Raw genomic sequence first — 14,535 nt, 5'->3', positions numbered from 1 at the left:
AATAGAAAGAGGAATTTTGACAACACCAGGTCCTCATCATCGAACCCTCCACAGCAACAACACCACCGTAGACCCGAACTCACTCAGAAATTCAATAACCAGGGTTCCAACAACAACAACGGTGGCGAAGAGGGTTCGAGTGGTTATGCTGGATAGTACCCAAAGTGCAACAAGTGCAACTATCACCATGCTGGCCCATGCCACCGTATCAAGTGCTTGCGATGCGGTAAATTGGGTCATTAGGCTAAGGACTGTAGGGGAGACCTAGCGGGTAAGGGTGCTCCTAAACAGCCTGCAACAACGAAAGGGTGCTTTGAGTGTGGTCAGGAGGGTCACTTCAGGAAGGATTGTCCAAAGCTGAAGCAGAATGAGAGCAATGGAGACAATAACAATAACGGAAACGGTAGTAAAGGTAGAGCTTTCGTCATTGGATCGGGCGAGGCCCGCAGAAATCATTACGTGGTTAACGGTAAGTTTCCTGTAAACGACTGTTTTGCTTCTATTTTGTTTGACACTGATAGGAGTTTGGTGTCGAAAGCATTTATTGAAGTCTTAGACTTATCCCAAACCCCGTTAGATGCTAAGTTTCCTGTCGAACTAGTTAACCGTAAGTCTTTAGAAACAACTCATGTACTAGTGGGATGTAAGTAGAAACTATCGGGTCATACCTTTGATATTGACCTCATATCCTTTTCACTTGGTAGTTTCGACGTTGTTGTCGGCATGGACTGGCTATCCGAGAATAGAGCTGAAATTATACGCCATGATAAGATAGTTCATATCACTACTCCTTCCGGTGAAGTCATCTTGATACAGGGAGAGAAGAGCGGCATGACTACTAGCATCATCACCCTTATGAAGGCACATAAATATTTACGAAAGGATCATCCAGTGATTTTAGCTCACGTAATCAAGAAACCCGCGGAGGAGAAGCGGATCGAAGATATACCGATTGTGCGAGATTTTCCCGAAGTCTTCCCGGAAGATTTTCCAGGATTTCCGCCCATTCGACAAGTCGAGTTCCAAATCGACTTAGCACCTAGTGTTGCACCTATAGCACGAGCCCCGTATTGGCTCGCACCGGCGGAGCTTCAGGAGTTTTCCACTCAGTTGCAAAATTTATTGGATAAAGGTTTCATCCGACCTAGCTCATCACCATGGGGGCCCCTATCCTATTTGTCCGAAAGAAGGACGGGACTTTCCGCATGTGCATCGATTACCGGGAGCTGAACAAGGTGACGCTCAAAAACCGTTATCCCCTACTCCGAATTGATGATCTTTTCGACCAGATTCAAGGATCGAGTTACTACTAGAAGATGTATCTGAGATCTGGCTACCATTAATTAAGAGTGCGCGAAGAAGACATTTGGAAGATGGAATTCAGAACTCGTTACGGTCACTATGAGTTTTCGGTTATGCATTTTGGCTTAACCAATGCACCAGCCGTATTCATGGACCTCATGAACAGAGTATGGAAGGCGTACCTCGACAAGTTTGTTATTGTCTTTATCGACGATATCCTCGCCTACTCCAAGAACAAGACCAAACATGAAGAACACCTGAGGTTAATCCTGGAGTTGATAAAAAAGGAACAACTATACGCAAAGCTTTCGAAATGCGAATTTTGGCTTCGCGAGGTTCACTTCTTAGGACATGTGATCAATAAGTGTAGTATCCATGTCGATCCAGGCAAGGTAGAAGCCATCAAAAACTGGGAAGCACCTAAGACTCTGACTGAGGTGCGACAACTCCTAGCACTGACTGGCTACTATCAACGTTTCATAGTGGGATTTTCGAAGATTGCTCAACCTCTCACCACACTGACACACAAGGGTACTAAGTATAATTGGGGTGACGCGCAGGAGACTGCTTTCCAACTCTGGAAAACCAAACTCTATAGCGCGCCTATCCTAGCCCTCCCCGAGGGAACCTAAAATTTTGAGGTACATTGTGACGCATCGATACAGGGTCTCGGTTGCGTGTTAATGCAACTTGAGAAAATTATAGCCTATGCCTCTCGACAACTGCGACCCACGACTTGGAACTCAGAGCCATGGTGTTTGCACTTAAGATAGGGAGACATTACTTGTACGGTACCAAATTCACCATTTACAACGACCACAAGAGTCTCCAACATATATACGATCAAAAGGAGTTGAACATGCGACATCGTCGTTGGGTTGAGTTACTTAAGGATTATGATTTTGCCATCAAGTATCACCCTGGCAAGGCCAATGTAGTTGCCGATGCTCTCAGCAGAAAGGAAACCGATAAGCCTAGATGAGTGCGAGCATTATAACTCACGATTCATACCAACTTACCTGATCAGATTCGTGATGCTCAACTCGAAGCTTTGAAAGACGATAACCTTCCATCTGAATCCACGCGGGGCATGGAGAAGCAGCTTGAAAGCAATTGGACGGGGTCCGATACTTCGAAAACCGGATTTGGGTCCCTCGATACGGAGACTTGAGAAATCTAGTGATGGATGAGGCACACAAGTCCCGATATTCCATTCACCCTGGCTCAGATAAAATGTACCATGACCTAAAGGCACTTTACTGGTGGCCAAACATGAAAGCCGACATTGCCATCTACATGAGCAAATGTTTAACCTGTGCAAGAGCCAAGGTGGAATACCATAAACCATCCGGACTGTTACAGCAACCGAAAATTCCAATGTGGAAATGGAAACACATTTCCATGGACTTCATCGCAGGCTTACCCAAAACACCGACGGGATGCGATACCATCTGGGTGATCGTTGACCGGTTGACTAAGTCCTAGAGATTAAGGAATCAGACAAAACACCAATGGAAAGACTGACTCGCATCCACATGAAAGAGGTAGTGTCCAGACACGGAGTGCCTGTCTCAATCATATCTTATCGAGATTCCTGTTTCACTTCGCACTTTTGGAAATCACTACAGGGCGCACTAGGCACCCGCCTCAATATGAGCACAGCATACCATCCCCAAACGGATGGGCAAAGTGAACGCACCATTCAGACCTTGGAAGACATGTTGCGTGCATGCGTATTAGATTTCGGAGAGAGTTGGGAACCCCACTTGCCCTTGGTAGAGTTTTCGTATAATAACAGCTACCATGCCAGTATGAAAGCAGCGTCGTTTGAATCGTTTTACGGACGAAAGTGTCTATCGCCTCTCTGCTGGGTAGAGGTGGGTGACAGCCAAATCACTGGCCCAGAATTAGTGCTCGAAACCTCAGAAAAAATTGTCCAAATCCGGATCGCATGGCGACAGCACGAGATCGCCAAAAGAGTTACGCCGATAAGCGCCAAAAACCTCTTGAATTCCAAGTGGATGACAAGGTTTTACTGAAAGTCTCACCTTGGAAAGGTGTAGTTCGCTTCAGAAAGCAAAACAAACTCAATCCACGATACGTTGGCCCATACCGGATAACTGAACGTATTGGTCCGTAAGTGTACCGATTGGACATTCCAACGGAACTCAGTGGCGTACACAACGTTTTACATGTATCCAACTTGAAGCAATGCCTTTCTAACGAAACACAAGCAGTCCCTTTGGGCGAGTTGCAAGTTGATGAACAGTTACGCTTCATCGAAGATCAGTCGAAGTCCTGGATTGGGAAACCAAAACACTCAAACACAGCAAGATTCCCAGCATTAAAGTTCGTTGGAACTCGAAACGTGGACTCGAGTTCACATGGGAACGCGAGAATCAAATGATGAAAAAGTATCCTCATCTTTTCGAAGGGTTGACCAAGCAACGAAAACCGCGAAAGCCGACTAACCGTCAGAATACACCAGAGGTATGAATTAAATTTCGGGACGAAATTTCTTTCTACATGGGATGATGTGACAATCTAAAAATTTTGTCTTTTAAAAACAACCACCGCGACATGAGGCAAGTTTTCAGGATGAAAATTCTTTCAACATGGGAATGATGTGACACTCGTCAATTTCAGGTTAACTCCGTTAATCCGAATTCCGTTAATTCAAATTTAAGATCACACGAACTGTAACGCATATCTCATTACATTTAAATTAGGGTTTAAATAACGCATGACAATCATTACATAAGTAGTCTTTCGAAAATTCACTGAAACACACATGAGTCGATTCAAACCGTTGGTGAACGAACGATAAATATCAAGAAGCAAAAGCAAAAGTGTTAAGTTTATGTGTTACTTGATATTTATATGTAGAACATTAACTCAAGAAGCAAAAGTCTATTTTGAGCTAGAAATTGATTAACTAGAAGATTAGGGGGTTAAGTTTAACATAATTAATAATATAGCCAAGTTATTACCCAACCCCAATTCCCTCCCCCCCCCTAGCGATCGGTTTCTCCTTCTCTCCCTCTCTTGGCAGCCGTAACCCACAAACACCACACATACAAAGTGATTTCAAGCTTGGTTGGAGGATTCAAGGTGCTAGATAGGTAATTAATATTTCCTTTAGTCATTCTATGGGTTTAATTATGCTATTGAACATGTTAATCAAAACTCTAAATCTTGAAAGTGATGATTTAATATAAGTTAGGGTTTATTGTTATGATTATTGATGAACACTAGTGATTTGATAACTAGTTGCATTGTTATTGATTGTTAAGTTCATGTTTCTTGAAATTGAATGTCGAAGTAAAACCCTAGATGTGCATGAAAGATGAAATTGAGATGCATGGTTGGTGGATTATGTATCTAGCGGGTTGTATGCATGAAGTCTAGGTCATAGGTTATTAGTTTGTTGAATATTGGTGAAAACTGGTGCTGGACAGATTCTTAAATTCATGTTTAAATGACTGTAACTCAATGTTAGAGTTGTGTTTGGAAGTTATTATTGACTCTATGATGTAGTAGGTCGAGTCTAGTTTCTATGGAGTCTGAGTTTATAATATTTGGACTTGTGAAAGTTTGTTTTTATGAATTTACAAATCTGTTTTGCAAATCTGATTCGGGAAGCCTGCTTGTAGGCTGTTTTGAAATTAATATATCTCATAAAAGAGAAGACCAAATGAGTTGGTTCCACTTCTGAAAGTTAATAATTTGAGTTAGAAACCTGACTCAATTGATCTTGCATTAATTGAATTAGTCATGTAATGGGAATAACAAATAACGTTTTGTTGCGCATGATAATGACTGCTGTGTGTTTACTGTATTGTTTTGATCATTGTGAGAAAACCATATGTGATAAAAATAAATTAAAAATATTTTTAGAAACCTAACTCACGTGTGCTTCTGTGTTGATTTTTGGTGATTTTATTGACTTGTTATGTTTTATTGAATATAGTGATTTTTTCGGGTTCAAATCTGTCTCGATAAATTAGCTACTGAATTGTTTAAGTTAACATGAAAAGTGTATTGTTGATCGATGTTTGCCATGTGTATGACTTATTTGCCCTTGTGGGAGATAGTTTACTAGGAATGTACAATGGTAACGCTTAATACTTAATATTTGTTCACACACATAACTATTCACCAACTTGTTTGCCATGTGTATGACACACCTGTTTCACAAAGTAATACGAACACATCTCATGCATAAGTTTTATGTGTCGAGTCTAGGGACTCACTCGTAGTTCAAATACTTAGAAAATCTCGTTTTGTTTTTAGAGCACTAGTGAGGATTTTCTGTGACGTAAACTTTTCTCGGATCTTTTTGTTAAATTAGCAAACAGTGAGTTTCACGGCCCCTTTTACTCTTTTAACACTTTTATTAGGGGGAGATAACATACTCCAACGATGTATATTTTCTTACTTTTATATATCACTTGTAAGGCTAAGTGGCAAACAAACCAACTAAAGTCCTTCTGAACATCGAACCGGTTAATATTGGATAATAGCGAGTCACCTTTGAATAGTACTACTGGGTTTGACAAACCCCACCCAACTCTAAACTCGACTGTAGGTCGAGTCGGTGTAATTTTGGCTAACACATTTACCATGGTCATGGTTGACATGGTGGCAAGGTAATCATTAAACAGGCAGCTTCGGTGTCGAACACTTAGTAATACATGTTTAATAGGTTAGCTACCTATTGATATATAATTGACATAACACTATCTGGTAACGCTAAAACGCAACGCTTTATTTATATAAACCTGTGAACTCCCCAACCCTGTATTGACAATTTTAGTATGTTTATCTCAGGTAGCCGAGGCGGGCGAGCGGTATCGGACATGCATTCATTGAACTATTATGCTTTACACTTCTTTTGAGTTTTATTATGAAAACTGTGTTTTTAAGTCGTCCTGTGTGGCGCAACTTTATGCTTTACAATTTATGTTTCCGCACTTTATACTTAAAGACTTGATGTCTTGGTTGTTTTAAAACTTTCATTGTGGTGTTTGATATAACTAATGATTCCGATCGTGTTAGCTCACACCCTCTGACGGTAAAACTCCGTTTGTGGATTTTGAAGGTGTGACAGATTGGTATCAGAGCCATTGGTTATAGCGAACTAGAATTGCATTCATACTAGACTATAACCGCAACGAACCATTAGTTATGATCTTAGGCACTGCATGTATATATATATATACATATATATATATATATATATATATAATATTTAACTATTCTTTTCTTTATCATTTTTTCTCATTCACTCATACGCGCGCAAACCATACACGACCCATTCTGTAGGAATATAAGCACCATCATCATCATCCGACCCGGTGTCCAAAGCCCCAGGAAAGGAACTGCAACTTCCTAACCCGTCACCACCTCGAGTAGTCCTAGAACTAGTAGCCCCCACACCGAAGAGGCACTGCCCATCTGGAGTCACGTACGAGAGAAACGGTAACTGGATTTAGTACGAGGCGCTTCCGCACTTTATACTTAAAGACTTGATTTCTTGGTTGTTTTAAAACTTTAATTGTGGTGTTTGATATAACTAATGATTTTGATCCTGTTAGCCCACACCATCTGACGGTAAACTCCGTTAGTGGATTTTGAGGGTGTGACATAAATTGTATAACTTGAGATTGAAAATAGATATGCGTGTAATTCCACTTCTAGAATGTTATAAATTGAAGTAGGAATCTAACCCAATTGTTCTTGCATAAATTGGACAAATATAAAATTTTTGGCAAATATCTGTGTACTGTTGTGTTAAAATAGAGACTGAAATTAGGTTGTTCTAGAGTTTGAATATTTTGTATATTTGTGTGAATTTGAAAATTATAAGAAAAATATATGTTATACATAATACTTGAAACAATATGTGTGAATTATTTGGTAATTTAATCACAAGTTTTGGTTGGTTGGAAAAATCAGTTTTGACGATTGAAAACTTCTTTAGGATGATCAACATATTGGTTAGAGAAAATAATTGTAATTTGTAATAAATTGATTGTGGTAAATTGAATTTTGACTTTATGAGTCAACTTAGAACTATTTGACTAAGTGGTTAGTCTTACTTGTGAGGTGTTGAAAGTGGTAGAAATTAGACTTAGCCATAAGATTGCATAAAAATTGGTTAAGTGTACATTGGTTTTTGTGATTAAGAACATAATGTAATCATTCTAAGTCTAGAAAATTGGTCAAAAGTCACCAATGAGTCGTCGGTCAATATTTTGGTCAAAGGTCAACATTTTGGTCAACGGTCAACAAAACTCAAATTTTAGTCTTTGGACATCTAGACTTGGACTTTTTAGTCAACAGTCAATAACTTGGACCTTTTGGTCAAACGTCAAATGAAAAGTCAAACTTTCGTCAAAGTCAACAAAAAGTCAAACTTTGGTCAAACCTCAAATAAACAAGGAAATTGTTTGGATACTAAGGGTTCTAGGAATCGCTTAGCGAATACTTATAGTTCTTGTATGATTTAGGCCCTAGAACAATTTTGACATAAGCAGTTGACTTTCAATTTGAACCGCATTCGAGGTGAGTTTCACTACCCCACTTTTACTTACTCCTTTTGGGGGGAAAGCATGCAACATACAAATTTTTTCAATTCACAAAAATATACAGAATATTCACACTCTACAACAACCTAATTTCAGTCTCTATTTTAACACAGCAGTACACAAATATTTTCAAAAAATTCAATATTTGTCCAATTGATGCAAGAACAATTGGGTTAGATTCTACTTCAACTTATAACATTCCAGAATTGTAATCACACCCATATCTATTTTCAATCTATACAAACAAAGCTCAGAAAATTTCTCTTTCAATCAGGATTGCAACCCGGTTTTGTAAATTAATAAAAACTAGTCAAACAAAGCCCACAAATTATGATTCTTGTCTTTTTGAAAACTATATTCAAAGTACATAATCATAGTATCACAAATCAATCCGAAACACCAACGTATCATCAAGTTATACAATATACAATCTAAAACACAGAATCTGTCAACAAGCAGATTCAAACCAAAAGTCACAAAAATCATGAGTCTTATATCCTTATGATCTTTAATCATCAAGGAACCATTTTCTGTTATCAAATATCATGTATTTCATTATTTTACTGATTTATAAAATAATATTTATGTATTAAAGGTTTCCATATTTTCTTTTATGACAAGATCACAATTTCTTTTAAAAATCAAACTTGATTATTCTTAGTTCATTTTCACAAATTCGATTATTTGGATACTAGCTTTTCATGACCCAAATAAAAATATGAATAAGAATATGTACAAAACCATATTTACCTATTGCTTGGTCCAAGAACTCTACACCCTTGCTTCTAAGAATCACCAAGTTGTTTATGATATATGAGAGAATTTTTATAAAATACAAAGTGTGTGTGTGGGTGTGAAATGGACGGCCAAAGGAAGAAAAAGAAAAGTTTTAACCTTCATTGCTATTTACTCATCATTAATCATTCATTTACACACTAATTAAGTCATCATCAATTTGATTAAACTTTAGATAACTTTATTTAATTTAATTTGTGACATGTTACATTTTATTATAAGCATTTCCTAGTAATCATATGTTATGCACTTCTCTTTTGTTACTTATCATGTAATATATTTTATGTTATGTTATTTAATTGTTCAATCTCTTACAACATATGGGTATGCAACAACTAATCATGTAACATCTTAAGCATGTTACACAATTACATCTATCACATATAATACATGTAACATATCATATGTGAAAAATTTATTATAACATATAGCATGTGTGACAAGTTTATTATTCTAGTTATCAATAACTAGTTACTCTTACTCAGGTCACCAATGACACCACTGACTCAATTTATGCATACATGAAACTATATGCATGGGAGTTCATTAACAGAGTTAACAAAACTAACTGGTTTTACTGACACATTCAACAGGATTTAACTGGGTTTAGTTAACGGAGTTAACCTGAAAATGCCGGGTGTCACATATATGGGAGAAATTCTCAATGAATCTTCGGTAATATCCCGCCAAACCTAAGAAACTTCGGACTTCAGTTGGTGATCATGGAATTTTCCAATTAGCTATGGCTTCGATTTTGGCAGGATCGACTTGAATTCCTTCTGCATTAACCACATGTCCAAGAAATTGTACTTCATGAAGCCAAAATTCACATTTTGAAAAATTAGCGTACAATTTATTATTTCTAAATAATTCAAGTAAGATCCTAAGATGCACTTTGTGATCTTCTTCCAATTAGAATAAATGAGTATATCTTCGATGAATACGATTACAAATTTATATAAATAAGGCTTGCAAATTCTGTTCATCATATCCGTGAATATGGCTATGCCATTAGTGAGTCCAAAAGGCATGATCATGAACTCATAATGTACATACCTTATGCGAAACTCTATCTTCAGAACGTCTTCATCTTGAACTTTTAATTGATGACACCCTGAACGTAAGTCTATTTTAGAAAAGTAACCCCCTCCTTGCATTTGATCAAACATGTTGTCAATTCTAGGTAGCGGATATCGATTCTTTATAGTTACTTTATTCAATGCTCTATAATCAATACACATTCTCATGGAGCCGTCTTTCTTCTTGAAGAACAATATCGGAGCTTCCCAAGGCGAAGAACTTGGATAACGAATCCTTTTTCCAGTAGCTCATCTAATTGTTTCTTCAACTCTTTCATTTCCATGGGAGCTAAACGAAGCGGGGCTTTGGTTATTGGTGCAGTTCCAGGCATCAAGTTTATTTTAAACTCGACTTCTTGATTAAGTGGAATACCTTGTAATTCATTGGGAAAGACGTCCGGAAATTCAGCAACTATAGGTACATCTTTTATCTCTTTTGGTTTTGGCTCTTATGTAACATAGGCCATAAATGCTAAAAAAAACCTTGGTTTAGACATTTGTTAGATTAAATCATGGAAAATATGTTAACTTGACCAGCATCCTTGTCACGGGCAGTTTATATTGTTCGTTTATCAGGAGCTTTTAGTTCTATGGTTTTCTTATTGTAGATGATACGGACATGGTTATCAGATAACCAGTCCATACCTTGAACTATGACAAAACCGGCTAATGTCATGGGTAGTAATTGAACGGGTATGACATAAATTGCTAACAAGATCTTTCAATTTTCTAAGGTTTTAGAAATCTAGATTTGTTATGGGTTTGCTACGGATCTTATTAAATTGCTCTTACAATTTTTATTTTTGTTGATTTTGTTATGGATTTTGCTACGGATTTTTCTACAACTATAGTTTTCAACGAAATATCCGTAACTAAACCGTATCAAAATATGTTCGTAGCTAATATGTAGCAAAGTTGCAACGGATTTTTTTCCCTAGCAAAAGTATTTTAGCTAATGCTTGTTTTTGTAGTAGTTCATTGGCTGTCTCAACGTTTAAAGTTTTATTTAATTTGGAAAAAGGTTCGTTTAATAGACTACAAAATTTATAATCTATAAAACTTTTGTTTGCACCTAAATCTAATAAAACTCTAGCATAAATGCTATTAACTAAGAACGTACCGATGATGGTGTCCAGTATGTCCGCAACATTTTTGGTGTCGAGTACAAAGACTCGAGTATTTCCCTTCTTGGGTTCGTTCTTGGGGCCACTTCCTCCATAACCTCCACCAGCAACATTCTTTTTCTGGTGACATTCAAAACTTAAATGTCCAGTTTCTTTGCAGTTGAAGCAATTTAAAGAGTTCTTCTAGCAATCAGCTGCAACATGCCTTGGATTGTTGTATGAGTCACAAACTGCATAAGTAGATGATGCAAACCGGCATCGACCGAAATGATGCCGCTATCAAATCTTGCACAAAGGGTTATTATAATTAAAACCTCCTATTCTTTTGTCAATATCCTTTCCTTAAAACAAGTATTCCCCTTCCTTACTTTTCATTTGTTGTGTCATGATTCTTATCCTCTTCCTTATTGCAGATAAGACCATTCATCCAATAACCAGCCAATTCCATAGCAGAATTGGTGGTTTGTGGAAAGTGAGACCTCACCATGTTTCATATCTCCCTAGGCAAACCCCAAATGTAGCGGGTTACCTTGCTTGATTTGGGTGTCACCAACTGAGGCACAAGTCTACAATACTCCTGAAACTTAGTATTGTAATTTTTCAAATAAGTTCCGACCACCTTGTGGTTGACGAACTTGTTTTGAATCAAGTCTGTTTCATGCATCAGACAAAATTTCTGAAGCACCAATTCTTTCAACTCTTCCACTCTAACTGATACATAGGTTCTCTTCCTTTTGACATAATAAGAGTGTTACACCATTCCCACACTTCATCCTTAAACATCTGGAACGTATACTGAATCTTTTCATTTTTAGTACACTTGCAGATTATCACAATCAATTCCTTCCCTTCTAACAATCTTAAAGCAGCAATGGAGACCTTGTCGCCATAAAATTCCTTCGGTCCATAAATTTTAAATTCTTTGTAAAGACAACCTTCAATCCTAAGTTTCTTTTTAAAGTATTGATTGAAGTTGTCACCAGTATCTGATCCATGATCACTTTCTTCATCTTGGTGAGTTGGGTTAGGATAAGTCTTGGTTTTAATGGTTTTGTTGGTTTGTACGGTCCTGTGTGATTGTCGGGTTTCACTTTTATAAATTTAACCATCTTTCATAGCTTGAACCAGTGGGTTCATAGCTTGTGCTCATTACTTGCATTTTTATTGTTATATTCTTGGTAATCTCTTGAGCAGGCTCGGTTCTAGCTTGATTGCTTTTTGGGTTAGAAGCTTCCTTCTTTTGCGACGGATTTGTTTGGTTCGACATTCTGTAATTATAAAGAATAGATTTAGAGCCAAGGTTTTTTATTTAAATACATCGGTAAACAGAGTATCTTACAAACAAGAATATCTTACAACAACTTGGAATAGCATACAAACAATTACTAGTCATAGTGATAGAGTATATTCCAAGAACTGACACATAAACAAATGATACAAATGCACATGAACGAAATCCATAATCCTTCATATAATCCTTAATCATCTTCTTCATTTTACTACATTTTTGTAGTAATTTATTTCCATCTTTCTTCTTCTTGCTACACTCAGTAGCAACCTTCTTTCAAAGTCATCGGTTTCATGTAAGGCTTGATCAAGATGCTCCTCTTGTGATTGTAGCATACCATTTGGGTATCCATATTATTGTAATAACTCGGGTTTTTTTTTCCTTTTTTAAATTAATAATTTAAATCCGTTACCCGACCCGTTTTGTTTTTGGGAAACTTTTAATCAATAAATTATCGCAATTATCGAATTATTAATATTTTATTTTATATACTTACTTAACAATAAATAACTTTACCATAAACTTAAAGTTTTAGCCTATTTTATATCCACACCTAAACTACAAGGACCAATATTAAAATTGAATAAAGATTTTAAGTTATATTATAATTCAATTTGGACCCAAACCCGTTTCTATGATCCAAGCCCGAAATCGTTTACCCGATCTCTTGACTTGCACCTTAATCTTCGTTGCAATTTTGTAAATTAATCAACAATATTATTCATCATTCCTATTTCGGCACTACCGACTCTCGGATTTAGGAAACCATAATCAATCCTATATGTATTGTTTAGTTAATGGTCGACACCCATCCTCTCGATCTTGTTATACATGATAACAATCATAATAACTTAATTAATCATGGCTGCAACATTCTAAACCATTCGCCATCGTAAACCCTAAGTCTAATTGGATTATCTTGATATGCAAATACCTCGTTCATCATCGTTTTTGGCCGTCAGCCGCATCTCGTCGTCCATCATTAATAAATCCTCGTTTAAGGTAATTAAACTATGTGTTGTGTTCGTTTTTATTCAGTGACCATAAACCCTAACAATAATCAAACGCATATTTAACGGATTGAACAATGGTAGAATTTAGGGTTTATAAGTTTTGGGGGTTTTGGGCGTAACTGTTTATATTAAGTTGAATTTATTTATAACTCAATTGTTTGGTAGACCAGATGGTTAGTGTTTTGTGTATTAGAAACCGGTGGTTGCGGGTTCGAACCCGACCAACCGTATTTTTAGATCCTATTTTTTTCTTTTATGAGTATTTGATTGATTATTATGATTCTTAATAAATGATAAATTACAATAAATATTAGATAAACATTATTATATTAAAACCGACATTTTAAAGTAATGTTTCTTGTCAAATGCGTTAAAAACTTTTGTTTACGTATTTGTATACATATATATATATATGTGTATGTATACATTGATGTATTTTAAGTGTGTGTGCGTGTGTGTATGTGTATATGAATAATGATAAATCATCATGACTATATTAAACCCGACATTTATAATTGGTGTTTCGTTGAACGTCTTTATAAATTTTTTTATATTTAGATATTCAATAAACATATTAAGTAGATTTTTCTTAAAAGATTTATACAAAATATTTATTTACATCTTACTATATATTATATTTATTATGATCATCTATTTATTTATATTCGTATTTTATTTATTCGAATAATTAAAATTATATCTTACTTTATATTTAATTAACTTATTGTATCTAGTTTAGATTTTATTATTGCTGGCATATCTTATATTAATTAAATTATTTAAGTACTTAATTATATATTATCATGGGTAATTATTGGGGAATTTATAATTAATAAGACTATTAAAAACAATGACCGTAGAGATTAATCAATAAATATCTTAATCCGAATCGTAAATCAAAACGCATCAAAATCTTAATTCATCAAATTATGTCATATCTCTTATGATTAATTTAACATTATATTATTAATTAGGAATCCTTGTCGGTGCATCCCGAAGGGTTCATCCTTCTCGCACATCATTTTAATTTCGTTCCTCTTATAAGGTGAGTAATCACTCCCCTCTTTTACTGTTTTTAAATCCTTTTGGGGACATATGCGTATCGTATTATATTTACATATTATCTAGTATTCAAAACCGCAACTTTTTAATCCTTGTGTGTATATCAGTTTATGCCTGACTTGCTATTTGCTTACTTGCTTTATTTGAACCGCATTCGGAGAGGTCCGACATATTCTCAGTCTAGTATGATCATACGACAGTCGTAATGGCCGGCGTCCGACGCATTGACAATGGTTTCACCGACACCTCGTAACCGATGCCCACTAGCATGGCAACGGTTTA

The sequence above is a fragment of the Bidens hawaiensis genome, unplaced genomic scaffold (assembly GCF_021521415.1).
Source record: "Bidens hawaiensis isolate Kalapana, Puna unplaced genomic scaffold, B.hawaiensis_p1.1 tig00007615_1, whole genome shotgun sequence".
Taxonomy (NCBI): Eukaryota; Viridiplantae; Streptophyta; class Magnoliopsida; order Asterales; family Asteraceae; genus Bidens; species Bidens hawaiensis.
Note: the sequence above shows the minus strand (reverse complement) of the source record.